Below are 15766 nucleotides of genomic sequence, written 5' to 3'. Positions count from 1 at the left end.
TGGGATCCCAAGCATCAGAATTCTTCACGTGTTCTTTCCAATTTTTTGTCTGTGTTACGCTTTTCTAGCATCACCTGTCATCACATCCTGCCCTAGCTTCATCTCTCATCAATTCCTACATCAAAGGTTCCACCTTCTTTGTGGCTCTGCTTATGGTGCACACATTTACCATGACATTTTAGGCTCCTGGACCAGTATTCATGTCAAAGCATACTTAAATATTGCTGCCTTATTTTCTAATTTTAAGTCAGGTCAGAATTTATATTCCAAGTGAATTTTTATTGAAATATTACTTACATGCAAAAAACTACAAATCCTAAATGTAGAGCTTGTTGACTCTTCACACACAAACACACAAAAGCCCTAAATCAGGTGATGTGCCCTCTTGATGAGGGTATAGACATGGCTGCACTCACGAATCCCCCTTTAGGCCCTGCCCCATGTCTCCCTCTCCAAAGATGACCCTGGGCCTGACTTGCCGATTTGCCATGTCTAATTATGCTGGTTTACTACATTTGAGGCATGGAAAGATATGGGGGGCTGCCTCTGCAGCACTTGGCTGCCCCTTTCACCTCCTCACCCCATTCTCTTGGGCCTTCCCAACCCCGGCTGCCTCTTCATCCTCATCTGCCTTTTCAGATCTAGCGCCACAGCCTTGCCAGTCCAGTCCTCACCTGGCCTTGAGAAACTCCACATTAGGGTTCACTATCCTGGTCGCCCCCAGGAAAGAGAAAGAAAACCAGAGAAATGAAGAATAGGCAAGGGATGGCTACTTTTTATTTTTAAAGAGAATAAAAGGAAAAGGAGAAAGATATATTTATACATATTTATGGTATTGGTAATGAAGTTCCCAGTTCTAGTTTATCCATTTGATCTTTCCTACTGAAATTTTCTGTCTCATCATCTATTTTAAATCATACAAATAAAATTTATTTTAAAGTCCATGACTGACAATTTCACCACCTGCATTATCTGCGGATGTGTTCATATTATCTGGTTCTTATCCTTGTCCTTTCTCCTGGAATTCCTGATAATTTTTAACAGAATAGCAGACGGTATGTATGCAAAGATGTACGCTGTATATAGAGACCATGTATAGTATCCTTTTAATTCAGAGAGGATTTCTTTCAGGATGTTGTTTGTAGTTAGACAAGTAGCAGACTACCAATCTGGAATTGAGCAATTTGAGGCTGAATTTCAGACTTTATAAAATTTAGACTCAGTGGTACGATGATGGCTCAGTGGCAGAATTCTCACCTGCTGTGCCAGAGATCGGAGTCCAATTCCTGGTGCCTGCCCATGCATAAAAAAATAAAATAAAATAAAAACCAACATAGACTATTTCCATTTGACTGTCCTCGTCTTTCATGGGACTGTATTTGAAATCATGGGGTATTTACCAGGACCCCTCCAACCTGAAGTGCTCTGAACTATGGTGTTTCCATCTCTCACACCATAAGACTACTGATGTTTGTGCTCAAATCCTTGGCTTATTAGCATCTACTTTTTACTTGGCATCTTCATCTTTCCACAAGAACAAATTGCACATTAGAGAATGCATGAAGGGAAAAAGTTGATCCACTTCTCTACTTTTCCCTTCTATTTGGGATCTTGAACACTCAAGAAATAGGATTTATGAATTCCAATTTACTTCTCCTCACCCCTGCAAGAATGCCGAAAGCTCTGTTTGACTTCGCTGCCTGGTACACTTGTTTTTGCTTGGTTCTCAGACTCTCCACACATCTTGTTAATGAATCAATAAGTTGCTGGAGTGAAAAAGTAGAACAGAATTTCAGACTCACCTCAACACTTTTCCTTTGGGATTTATTTTTTTTTTTTTTTTTTTTTTTTTTTTTTTTTTTTTTTTTTTATTAACGGAAAGAAAAAAAAAGAAATTAACACAACATTTAGAAATCATACCATTCTACATATGCACTCAGTAATTCTTAACATCATCACATAGATGCATGATCATTGTTTCTTAGTACATTTGCATCAGTTTAGAGGAACTAGCAACACAACAGAAAAAGATATAAAATGTCAATATAAAGAAAAGAAATAAAAGTAGTAATAATAGTAAAAAACAACAACAACAAACAAACCAACAAGCAAACAAAAACAAAAAAAAACCCTATAGCTCAGATGCAGCTTCATTCAGTATTTTAACATGATTACTTTACAATTAGGTATTATTGTGCTGTCCATTTTTTAGTTTTTGTATCTAGTCCTGTTGCACAATCTGTATCCCTTCAGCTTCAATTACCCATTGTCTTACCCTGTTTCTAACTCCTGCTGAACTCTGTTACCAATGACATATTTCAAGTTTATTCTCGAATGTCCGTTCACAACAGTGGGACCATACAGTATTTGTCCTTTAGTTTTTGGCTGGATTCACTCAGCATAATATTCTCTAGGTCCATCCATGTTATTACATGGTTCACAAGTTTATCTTGTCTTAAGGCTGCATAATATTCCATCGTATGTATATACCACAGTTTGTTTAGCCACTCTTCTGTTGATGGAGATTTTGGCTGTTTCCATCTCTTTGCAATTGTAAATAACGCTGCTATAAACATTGGTGTGCAAATGTCCGTTTGTGTCTTTGCCCTTAAGTCCTTTGAGTAGATACCTAGCAATGGTATTGCTGGGTCGTATGGCAATTCTATATTCAGCTTTTTGAGGAACCGCCAAACTGCCTTCCACAGTGGTTGCACCCTTTGACATTCCCACCAACAGTGAATAAGTGTGCCTCTTTCTCCGCATCCTCTCCAGCACTTGTCATTTTCTGTTTTGTTGATAATGGCCATTCTGGTGGGTGTGAGATGATATCTCATTGTGGTTTTGATTTGCATTTCTCTAATGGCCAGGGACATTGAGCATCTCTTCATGTGCCTCTTGGCCATCCGTATTTCTTCTTCTGGTAGGTGTCTGTTTAAGTCTTTTTCCCATTTTGTAATTGGGTTGGCTGTCTTTTTGTTGTTGAGTTGAATAATCTCTTTATAAATTCTGGATACTAGACCCTTATCTGATATGTCATTTCCAAATATTGTCTCCCATTGTGTAGGCTGTCTTTCTACTTTCTTGATGAAGTTCTCTGATGCACAAAAGTGTTTAATTTTGAGAAGCTCCCATTTATTTATTTCCTTCTTCAGTGTTCTTGCTTTAGGTTTAAGGTCCATAAAACCACCTCCAGTTGTAAGATCCATAAGATATCTCCCAACATTTTCCTCTAACTGTTTTATGGTCTTAGACCTAATGTTTAGATCTTTGATCCATTTTGAGTTAACTTTTGTATAGGGTGTGAGAGATGGGTCTTCTTTCATTCTTTTGCATATGGTTATCCAGTTCTCTAGGCACCATTTATTGAAGAGACTGTTCTGTCCCAGGTGAGTTGGTTTGACTGCCTTATCAAAGATCAAATGTCCATAGATGAGAGGGTCTATATCTGAGCACTCTATTCGATTCCATTGGTCGATATATCTATCTTTATGCCAATACCATGCTGTTTTGACCACTGTGGCTTCATAATATGCCTTAAAGTCAGGCAGCGCGAGACCTCCAGCTTCGTTTTTTTTCCTCAAGATGTTTTTAGCAATTCGGGGTACCCTGCCCTTCCAGATAAATTTGCTTATTGGTTTTTCTATTTCTGAAAAATATGTTGTTGGGATTTTGATTGGTATTGCATTGAATCTGTAAATCAATTTAGGTAGGATTGACATCTTAACTATATTTAGTCTTCCAATCCATGAACACGGTACGCCCTTCCATCTATTTAGGTCTTCTGTGATTTCTTTTAACAGTTTTTTGTAGTTTTCTTTATATAGGTTTTTTGTCTCTTTGGTTAAATTTATTCCTAGGTATTTTATTCTTTTAGTTGCGATTGTAAATGGGATTCGTTTCTTGATTTCTACCTCAGCTTGTTCATTACTAGTGTATAGAAAAGCTACAGATTTTTGAATGTTGATCTTGTAGCCTGCTACTTTGCTGTACTCATTTATTAGCTCTAGTAATTTTGTTGTGGATTTTTCTGGGTTTTCTACATATAGTATCATATCGTCTGCAAACAGTGATAGTTTTACTTCTTCCTTTCCAATTTTGATGCCTTGTATTTCTTTTTCTTGCCTAATTGCTCTGGCTAGAACTTCCAACACAATGTTGAATAATAGTGGTGAAAGTGGACATCCTTGTCTTGTTCCTGATCTTAGGGGGAAAGTTTTCAATTTTTCCCCATTGAGGATGATATTAGCTGTGGGTTTTTCATATATTCCCTCTATCATTTTAAGGAAGTTCCCTTGTATTCCTATCTTTTGAAGTGTTTTCAGCAGGAAAGGATGTTGAATCTTGTCAAATGCCTTCTCTGCATCAATTGAGATGATCATGTGATTTTTCTGCTTTGATTTGTTGATATGGTGTATTACATTAATTGATTTTCTTATGTTGAACCATCCTTGCATACCTGGGATGAATCCTACTTGGTCATGATGTATAATTCTTTTAATGTGTTGCTGGATACGATTTGCTAGAATTTTATTGAGGATTTTTGCATCTGTATTCATTAGAGAGATTGGTCTGTAGTTTTCTTTTTTTGTAATATCTTTGCCTGGTTTTGGTATGAGGGTGATGTTGGCTTCATAGAATGAATTAGGTAGTTTTCCCTCCACTTCGATTATGTTGAACAGTTTGAGGAGAGTAGGTACTAATTCTTTCTGGAATGTTTGATAGAATTCACATGTGAAGCCGTCTGGTCCTGGACTTTTCTTTTTAGGGAGGTTTTGAATAACTAATTCAATCTCTTTACTTGTGATTGGTTTGTTGAGGTCGTCTATTTCTTCTTGAGTCAAAGTTGGTTGTTCATGTCTTTCCAGGAACCTGTCCATTTCTTCTAAATTGTTGTATTTATTAGCGTAAAGTTGTTCATAGTATCCTGTTATTACCTCCTTTATTTCTGTGAGGTCAGTAGTTATGTCTCCTCTTTCATTTCTAATCTTATTTATTTGCATCCTCTCTCTTCTTCTTTTTGTCAATCTTGCTAAGGGCCCATCAATCTTGTTGATTTTCTCATAGAACCAACTTCTGGTCTTATTGATTTTCTCTATTGTTTTCATGTTTTCAATTTCATTTATTTCTGCTCTAATCTTTGTTATTTCTTTCCTTTTGCTTGCTTTGGGATTAGTTTGCTGTTCTTTCTCCAGTTCTTCCAAGTGGACAGTTAATTCCTCCATTTTTGCCTTTTCTTCTTTTCTGATAAAGGCATTTAGGGCAATAAATTTCCCTCTTAGCACTGCCTTTGCTGCGTCCCATAAGTTTTGATATGTTGTGTCTTCATTTTCATTTGCCTCTAGGTATTTACTAATTTCTCTTGCAATTTCTTCTTTGACCCACTTGTTGTTTAAGAGTGTGTTGTTGAGCCTCCATGTATTTATGAATTTTCTGGCACTCCGCCTATTATTGATTTCCAACTTCATTCCTTTATGATCCGAGAAAGTGTTGTGTATGATTTCAATCTTTTTAAATTTGTTAAGACTTGCTTTGTGACCCAGCATATGGTCTATCTTTGAGAATGATCCATGAGCACTTGAAAAAAAGGTGTATCCTGCTGTTGTGGGATGTAATGTCCTATAAATGTCTGTTAAGTCAAGTTCATTTATAGTAATATTCAGGTTCTCTATTTCTTTATTGATCCTCTGTGTAGATGTTCTGTCCATTGATGAGAGTGGTGAATTGAAGTCTCCAACTATTATGGTATATGTGTCTATTTCCCTTTTCAGTGTTTGTAGTGTATTCCTCACGTATTTTGGGGCATTCTGGTTCGGTGCGTAAATATTTATGATTGTTATGTCTTCTTGTTTAATTGTTCCTTTTATTAGTATATAGTGTCCTTCTTTGTCTCTTTTAACTGTTTTACATTTGAAGTCTAATTTGTTGGATATTAGTATAGCCACTCCTGCTCTTTTCTGGTTGTTGTTTGCATGAAATATCTTTTCCCAACCTTTCACTTTCAACCTATATTTATCTTTGGGTCTAAGATGTGTTTCCTGTAGACAGCATATCGAAGGATCCTGTTTTTTAATCCATTCTGCCAGTCTATGTCTTTTAATTGGGGAATTCAGTCCATTGACATTTAGAGTTATTACTGTTTGGATAATATTTTCCTCTACCATTTTGCCTTTTGTATTATATATATCATATCTGTCTTTCCTTCTTTCTACACTTTTCTCCATGTCTCTCTCTTCTGTCTTTTTGTATCTGACTCTAGTGCTTCCTTTAGTATTTCTTGCAAAGCTGGTCTCTTGGTCACAAATTCTCTTAGTGACTTTTTGTCTGAGAATGTTTTAAATTCTCCCTCATTTTTGAAGGACAATTTTGCTGGATATAGGAGTCTTGGCTGGCAGTTTTTCTCTTTTAGTAACTTAAATATATCATCCCACTGTCTTCTAGCTTCCATGGTTTCTGCTGAGAAATCTACACATAGTCTTATTGGGTTTCCCTTGTATGTGACGGATTGTTTTTCTCTCGCTGCCTTCAAGATCCTCTCTTTCTCTTTGACCTCTGACATTCTAACTAGTAAGTGTCTTGGGGAACGCCTATTTGTGTCTAATCTCTTTGGGGTGCGCTGCACTTCTTGGATCTGTAATTTTAGGTCTTTCATAAGAGTTGGGAAATTATCAGTGATAATTTCTTCCATTAGTTTTTCTCCTCCTTTTCCCTTCTCTTCTCCTTCTGGGATACCCACTACACGTATATTTGTACGGTTCACATTGTCCTTGAGTTCCCTGATACCTTGTTCAAATTTTTCCATTCTTTTCCGGATAGTTTCTGTTTCTTTTTGGAGTTCAGATGTTTCATCCTCCAAATCACTAATTCTATCTTCTGTTTCTTTAAATCTGTCATTGTAGGTATCCATTGTTTTTTCCATCTTTTCTACTTTATCTTTCACTTCCATAAGTTCTGTGATTTGTTTTTTCAGTTTTTCTATTTCTTCTTTATGTTCAGCCCATGTCTTCTTCATGTCCTCCCTCAATTTATCGATTTCGTTTTTGAAGAGGTTTTCCATTTCTGTTCGTATATTCAGCATTAGTTGTTTCAGCTCCTGTATCTCATTTGAACTATTGGTTTCTTCGTTTGACTGGGCCATATGTTCAATTTTCTGAGCGTGGTCCGTTATCTTCTGCTGGCGTCTGGGCATTTAGTCAGATTTCCCCGGGTGTTCGACCCCACAGGTTGAAAGATTTTTCTGCGCAGTCTCTGGGTTCTGTTCTTCCTATCCTGCCCAGTAGGTGGCACACGTGGCACACGCCTGTCTGTGGGTTCCACCAGCGAAAGTTGCTGTGGGTCCCTCAACTCTGGAAAACTCTCGCCATAGGGGAGGTTCGGCAACCGAAGCGTCTTGGAAGAATGCCAGCCGGCCCGGGGTTCCAAACGCGGGGAGGGTCGCCGGCTGTCGCAGCACAGGAGAGCGTCCGGCCAAATTAGCTAGTCGGCCCGGGGCACCAAGCGTGGCGGGAGGGCGCCAGCTGTTGTAGCCCGGGAGAGTGCACTGCTCCCAGCCCACGGGGGAGTCACGTGTTTGGAAGGGATCCCCCGGTCACTGTTCTCCGCAGTCTGGGGATTTCCGACCCAACTATCTCAGTTGTTCCGGGGGGCCTCGTGTGGTGGGGGCACCAGCCGCCGCGGCCTAAGGGGACCGCCTGTCCAATTCTACCAGCTGGCCTGGGAAGGTGGAAGGGAGGGACTCCGGTCGCTTGCTGTCCCACCCAGGAAAGCCCGTGCCCCTTGGTGATCTCACCGGAGCTGGTTCTCCCAGATAGTCAGCCGTTCCAGGATGGGGTACGCTGTCCCTTTGATTTCCCTCGTGGCTCCGGGAGCTGCTCTGTATTATCTCCACTCACCCAGTAGTTGTTCTGGAGGAGGAAAGGTGAGGGCGGCAAGGCTGTCGAGGCTGGTGGCGGAGGAGCACGGTGAAGGCAGGGGAAGAGGGCACCGTGTTGGTTGGAGAGCAGCCGGAGCAGGAGGGGGAGGAGGGGGGTAGAGAGGGGGTAGGGAGGTCGGGCGGCTCGGCTGCTGCGGGGCGCGTGCGCCGCGCGGCGGTCCGGCGGAGAGAGAGAGGGGGTAGGGAGGTCGGGCGGCTCGGCTGCTGCGGGGCGCGTGCGCCGCGCGGCGGTCCGGCGGAGAGAGAGAGGGGGTAGGGAGGTCGGGCGGCTCGGCTGCTGCGGGGCGCGTGCGCCGCGCGGCGGTCCGGCGGAGAGAGAGAGGGGGTAGGGAGGTCGGGCGGCTCGGCTGCTGCGGGGCGCGTGCGCCGCGCGGCGGTCCGGCGGAGAGAGAGAGGGGGTAGGGAGGTCGGGCGGCTCGGCTGCTGCGGGGCGCGTGCGCCGCGCGGCGGTCCGGCGGAGAGAGAGAGGGGGTAGGGAGGTCGGGCGGCTCGGCTGCTGCGGGGCGCGTGCGCCGCGCGGCGGTCCGGCGGAGAGAGAGAGGGGGTTGGGAGGTCGGGCGGCTCGGCTGCTGCGGGGCGCGTGCGCCGCGCGGCGGTCCGGCGGAGAGAGAGAGGGGGTAGGGAGGTCGGGCGGCTCGGCTGCTGCGGGGCGCGTGCGCCGCGCGGCGGTCCGGCGGAGAGAGAGAGGGGGTAGGGAGGTCGGGCGGCTCGGCTGCTGCGGGGCGCGTGCGCCGCGCGGCGGTCCGGCGGAGAGAGAGAGGGGGTAGGAAGGTCGGGCGGCTCGGCTGCTGCGGGGCGCGTGCGCCGCGCGGCGGTCCGGCGGAGAGAGAGAGGGGGTAGGGAGGTCGGGCGGCTCGGCTGCTGCGGGGCGCGTGCGCCGCGCGGCGGTCCGGCGGAGAGAGAGAGGGGGTAGGGAGGTCGGGCGGCTCGGCTGCTGCGGGGCGCGTGCGCCGCGCGGCGGTCCGGCGGAGAGAGAGAGGGGGTAGGGAGGTCGGGCGGCTCGGCTGCTGCGGGGCGCGTGCGCCGCGCGGCGGTCCGACGGAGAGAGAGAGGGGGTAGGGAGGTCGGGCGGCTCGGCTGCTGCGGGGCGCGTGCGCCGCGCGGCGGTCCGGCGGAGAGAGAGCTCCTTTGGGATTTTGACATCTCAAATCCTTCCTGCTTTGGTATATTTGGAGCCCTTGAATAGATTTTTTGTAAATATATGTTTCCAGTTTTTCTGATTGTCCTCATGGGAAGGATCAGTCTGCTATGGGCTAGTCCATCAGAGCTATAAGCAGAATTCAGGACAGGATTTTCAAACAAGATAACTACTAACTCACTCAACACGCCTGCTAGTTTCACTTGAAAATGACACAAGGATGAAATGACAAAATGTGCAAGTAAGAATAATGTGCAATAGCATTGAGCACTATAAATGCCTGTTGCCCCATATCTGAGATTTCACATCACTAGATATGGTATAGTTGGGCATGACTGGAACAAAAGGTTCACCCTAGAGTCCTCTTGTGAAAGAGCAGATTTCCCAAGTCTAAATAAGAGGCATGTGAAAGAATAAATATTCTTTTAGCATCACAATCTACTTTTTTTGTGAAGAATAACATATATATACAAAAAAGCAATAAATTTCAAAGCCCAGTGCAACAAAAAGTTGGAGAACAGATTTCAGAGTTTGGTATGGGTTACAATTCCACAATTTTAAGTTTTTACTTCTAGCTGTTCTAAGATACTGGAGAGTAAAGGAAATATCAATTTAAGAATTCAGCAATCATATTCATTTGTTAAACCATCCCTTCTCTGTATAGCTCCTCCATCACCTTTGATTTTTCTATCCCACTCTTTAGGGGTGTTTGGGCGATGGCCTTTCTAAATTTTTCACATTGTAAGGGACTGTCAATAATATATGGTAGGGAGATGGAATTATCTGATGTTCTGGAAGGTCTGGGCCCTCTAGGCTTCAGGACTTATCTGATGCAGGGATCCATCTGGAGGTTGTAGGTTTCTGGAAAATTACCCTAGTGCATGGAACCTTTGTAGAATCTTATATATCGCCCTAAATGTTCTTTAGGATTGGCTGGAAATGTTTTGGTTGGGGTTTGGCAAGTTATGGTAGGTAGCAATGTCTAACTGAAGCCTGTATAAGAGCAACCTCCAGAGTAGCCTCTTGACTCTATGTGAACTCTCTCAGCCACTGATACTTTATTAGTTACACTTCTTTTCCCCCTTTTGGTCAGGATGGAATTGTTAATCCCATAGTGCCAGAGCCAGACTCAACCCTGGGAGTCATCTCCCACACTGTCAGGGAGAGTTTCACCCCTGGATGTCATGTCCCACATAGGGAGGAGGGCAATGATTTCACTTGCAGAGTTGGGCTTAGAGAGACTGAGGCCACATTTGAGCAACAAGAGGTCTTCTAGAAGTAACTCTTAGGCATATCTATAAGTTGGCTAAGCTTCTTTACTACCTACATAATCTTCACAAGACTAAGCCTCAAGATCAAGGGCTTGGCTTATTGATTTGGGTATCCCTAATGTTTGACACAGTATCAAGGGATTCCCTGATGGTAAAGTTTAATAGCTCCATAATTCTTCTCCCATCCTTAAGGGACTTTGCCAATACTTTTCGATTATCTGCTTGATACATTCTAGGATGTATCCAGGCATTACATTGAGCTATACAGGATTAAAGGCCCTCATTCTTATTCTGGGCTCCCTGTGTTTCAGTTGTTCAAATGAGCCATCCAGACAGTTTGAGTTAGATTATGTACCACAGAAAATTTAGGTTCCAGATAAAATAAACTTTTCTTCCTTTGGGCTCAGTTGTAGGTACAGTTCTAAAGTATAGACAATGTCTTCCTTACGGCTGCGTTCTGAATTACCTTAATCAGCTTCATTCTTATCTCTAAACACCATGTTATAAATGTGTAAAACAGCCTCTGAAAATCCAGAAATAGTAATTACCACTCCAGACTAACTGTGCCTGCTATAAGCGCTTACAGTCTAGGCCCTTTTTCTTATAAGCATTTTCTAAAGGAGACAATACAATAATTGTTCATTCATTTCTGGCTTATTTGGCCTCACCAAATGTCCCACAGGTTCATTCACATCGTTGCATGCCTCATGACTTCATTCCTTTTTATAGCAGCACAATATTCGCTCATATGTATACACCATCATTCGCCAATCTACTTCTCAGTCAGTGCATCCCTCAGCCACGGGCATTCATTAGGCATCGTGTATAATGTCCAATGTCCACCGTCCATCAACATGCTCAATTTTAGATTACTTCATTGTACCCAAGAGAAGGACAACCAATAAACACATCCTCACCAAGTAGGAAAGCTAAACCTCCCCTTAACTCTTGTCCCTCCCCATCATTTACCCTTGCTGTTGCTGTGGTACTGTTGATGTTTTCCTGTTAAACATAGCCCATAGCATGCAATAGCAGTTTCCTCCTGCCCCCTGGACTGGGGACTGAATTTTGAGTTCCCTCAATCATGCCTACATAGTGAGAGCCCATACAAATTTGGGACACTTGAAGCTCAGATGAGCTTCCGTGGTAAAGTACATCTGTGTCCTGGGAGGGTGAAGCATTCTGACGCCATGAAGAGAAGACCATGGAAGCTAACATTTGAGACCCTCTATTATTTTTTAATAATAAAATTATTTTTATTATTTTTATAATAATAGAGGGGTATATGGGAAAAAAACATAGTCTTTGCAAACTATGAACTACAGTTAAGAATACGATTTTAATGTTTTTTCATCAACACTAAGAAATTTACTGCGCCAATAATACGAGTCAACAGTGGGGAGGGATAAGAAGCATGGGAGGATTTGGGTTTTATTTTCTATTCTTATTTCTATTCTGGAGTAATGAAAATATTCTGAAATTGATCATGGGGATATATGCACAATTATGTGATGATGCTATGAGCCTGTGATTGTATACTTTGGTTTGTATGTTGTGTGAATAATCTCATTAAAATTTAAAATAGAAGAAAAAAAACTGTAAGCTAATAAATTTCCATTATGAAATCAACCCATTCCATGGTATCTGCTTTCAGCAGCCTAGCAAACAAAAAAAACACATCCATTTGTCCCTCGGATACCAATCCTTTTCCCCTTTCACTTGTTTGCTTTAAAGTAATCAATCCTTCACTGCTGCAGGAAATCTAGTAAACTCTCCTCCTGGGCCACAAAAACGGCACAAGTCTCTGGGTCCCTCTCTCTTCTCTGTGCTCTGCACCCACTGATTGAGCTCATCAAACCCGTCACACTTTCATGGATCTCTCGTGCTACCTCTTTCTCCCAGGGACCTGTAATAATCTATTCTTACATACTATGGTCTTGGGTTTCAGTTGCGTTATGCCTAACTTCCACCCAGACCCAAATTTAAAGTACAATTTAGCCATCTGAGACACATCTAATAATATTTTTACTTAATCACTATTTCTTGAAGACTCTGATCCTTTTCCTCTTAATTATAATGGTCATGTGCCTTCATCACAGAAGAATAAGTAACTACTAGAGTGAGAAAAAGATGAAAAAATCATATATTTTCCCTAGGATTTGTCCATAGTAATATCCCCTGCTGCACCCCTCCATGCATTCTACTAGGGTTATATATACTCATGCATGGGTCTTTATGCACATGTAAAAGAAATTATTTTATAAATTGCACTGACTCGGCTGCTGGGTGCTGGGCACTGGGTCACCGTACACTTTTCCTCTGTGGTCTGTTCATCACCTCTGTGACTGAGATGTGCAATTCCCTGTGTTTGTGAGGTTGTTTTAGATGACTTGATGCTATCTAGAGGAACAGCCAGGAACCAGCGATGAAGTATCGAGCATCTGAAAAGAAAAGAAAAAGAAATTACTTTATACCACATATACTGATTTTAAAATGCAATGAGTCTACCTTGAGTAATTTTTCTTTTATTAAAAAAAGTTTCCTTTTATTTTGAAGTATTATAGACCTATAAAATGGTTCATAGGATGAAGAAATAAACACCTTTACAAATATTACAAAGTTTAAAGGAAAATTTAAAATATTTATCTAACGCCCCATATACTTTCTCCCGTGGTATTTGTCCACCTTCCCCTTCTCTCACCTCAAGTCTTCACCAAAGAGAACCATTCTACTGATTTTTATGTGTCATTTCTTTCCATCTGTCTATACTTCCTAATATGCACATATCCCTAAATGACAGCTTGTATAATTTAATGTATTTGTAAAGTTAGTAGGAAAACATAGTCCTGAAACTTGCTTCTTTTTTTTTTCTTTACATTATAGTTTTGGGATAGACCCATAAAAACATTCACATTTTTAACTCCATATAATATTTCACACTACAGCACCCCATAATATGTTTGTCCATTCTTTTAATAAACATTTATGTTTTTAATTTTTCACATTTGTAATATTTTTCAAATTTTCACACATAGTGCTGAAATAGACATTCTAATTCATGTTTCCTCAAGTAGATATATGGAAGTTTCTCTGAACTCTAGTCTTAAGAGTGGAATTACTGCTTAGAGGAGAAACACAGCTTCAGCTTTACTAGACTTTGCCAAATTTCTCTCCAAAGCAATTGTACCAATTAAAATTCTCAACAACAACGTACAAGAGTTCATATTGTTCCACATGCTTGCCACTACTTAGTATTATCAGGCTTTATAATTTTTGCCAATTTTGTGGATCTGAAATGGAATCTGATTGTGGTTTTAATTTGCAATTCTCTGATGACTACAGAGGTTGAATATTTTTCCATATATTTATTGGCCATTCAGGTTTGCTCTTCTAAAGCATTGCATTTTGGCCCATATTTTGATTGGCCTGTTTGTTTTTCTAATTGATTTGTAGGGTGTTCTTTATTCAATTTGCATAATAATTTTTTTTGTTGGTTATGTGAAAGACAAATGTGGCATAGTTTCAGGCTGCATATAAAATCTTTTCACTATTTTCATTAAAGTTTTAATTTCGATACAATATTATGTGTCCAAGTTTTCCTTTACAGTCTATGGGTATTTGGGGTAAAAATCTATTTTCTTATATTTTCATTTAAATTTTAAAGATTGCTGTTCACGTTGAGATCAATATTCCATCTGAAAATAGTTTTGTTTATGGAGTAGAGATACTATGTTATTATTTTCTACAAAAATCATTTGCCATAGCACTGCTAGCTGCATAGTGTGTGGTTTCTTTCATAATATGGGATAATACTTCAGTTGCATGTCAACATTCTATAGACAGTTTTGTTTCTGTGATGTTATTCTGTTATTTCTTCCAATTTTCTATCCTTGCATCATGACTTTTTTTAACTGTGATAGGTGGTAATAATTCTTGATATGTATTAGGGCAAGGCTCCACTTACCTCTAAAAATTACCTTGGCCATTTCATGACATTTAATCTTTGAGGTATATTTTAGAATAAGCTTTCCTGGTTTCAGGATGAAAGTTTTTGAGATTTGGAGTTGAATTTCTCCAAATTTATATGTAAATTTATATATAAATATTTTATCACATTGAGTTTCTAAATCTATAAATTGACCATATATATTATATATCCATATATTTAAAATATTTATGTATTTATCAACAAATTTTTACTATTATATTGGTGAAACCAATAAAATATCTGTTCAAAAACTAGTTTCAAAAATTAAATTCAGGCCGCGCGGCGCACGCACCCGCAGCAGCCGAGCCGCCCGACCTCCCTACCCCCTCTCTCTCTCCGCCGGACCGCCGCGCGGCGCACGCGCCCCGCAGCAGCCGAGCCGCCCGACCTCCCTACCCCCTCTCTCTCTCCGCCGGACCGCCGCGCGGCGCACGCGCCCCGCAGCAGCCGAGCCGCCCGACCTCCCTACCCCCTCTCTCTCTCCGCCGGACCGCCGCGCGGCGCATGCGCCCCGCAGCAGCCGAGCCGCCCGAACTCCCTACCCCCTCTCTACCCCCCTCCTCCCCCTCCTGCTCCGGCTGCTCTCCAACCAACACGGTGCCCTCTTCCCCCGCCTTCACCGTGCTCCTCCGCCAGCTGCCTCGACAGCCTTGCCGCCCTCACCTTTCCTCCTCCAGAACAACTACTGGGTGAGTGGAGATAATACAGAGCAGCTCCCGGAGCCACGAGGGAAATCAAAGGGACAGCGTACCCCATCCTGGAACGGCTGACTATCTGGGAGAACCAGCTCCGGTGAGATCACCAAGGGGCACGGGCTTTCCTGGGTGGGACAGCAAGCGACCGGAGTCCCTCCCTTCCACCTTCCCAGGCCAGCTGGTAGAATTGGACAGGCGGTCCCCTTAGGCCGCGGCGGCTGGTGCCCCCACCACACGAGGCCCCCCGGAACAACTGAGATAGTTGGGTCGGAAATCCCCAGACTGCGGAGAACAGTGACCGGGGGATCCCTTCCAAACACGTGACTCCCCCGTCGGCTGGGAGCAGTGCACTCTCCCGGACTGCGACAGCTGGCGCCCTCCCGCCACGCTTGGTGCCCCGGGCCGACTAGCTAATTTGGCCGGACGCTCTCCTGTGCTGCGACAGCCGGCGACCCTCCCCGCGTTTGGAACCCCGGGCCGGCTGGCATTCTTCCAAGACGCTTCGGTTGCCGAACCTCCCCTACGGCGAGAGTTTTCCAGAGTTGAGGGACCCACAGCAACTTTCGCTGGTGGAACCCACAGACAGGCGTGTGCCACGTGTGCCACCTACTGGGCAGGATAGGAAGAACAGAACCCAGAGACTGCGCAGAAAAATCTTTCAACCTGTGGGGTCGAACACCCGGGGAAATCTGACTAAATGCCCAGACGCCAGCAGAAGATAACGGATCACGCTCAGAAAATTGA

The 15766-nt window shown here is 42.8% G+C and overlaps 1 pseudogene; it reads right to left on the bottom strand.

Moving 5' to 3' along the window:
* LOC143651474 (ribosomal L1 domain-containing protein 1-like) overlaps window positions 1-490 on the bottom strand; it is a 77063-nt pseudogene extending 76573 nt beyond the window's left edge.
* Window positions 491-15766: the final 15276 nt, after the last annotated feature.

The sequence above is a fragment of the Tamandua tetradactyla genome, chromosome 12, assembly GCF_023851605.1.
Source record: "Tamandua tetradactyla isolate mTamTet1 chromosome 12, mTamTet1.pri, whole genome shotgun sequence".
Lineage (NCBI taxonomy): Eukaryota > Metazoa > Chordata > Mammalia > Pilosa > Myrmecophagidae > Tamandua > Tamandua tetradactyla.
This window is presented reverse-complemented; position numbering and strand designations above follow the sequence as displayed.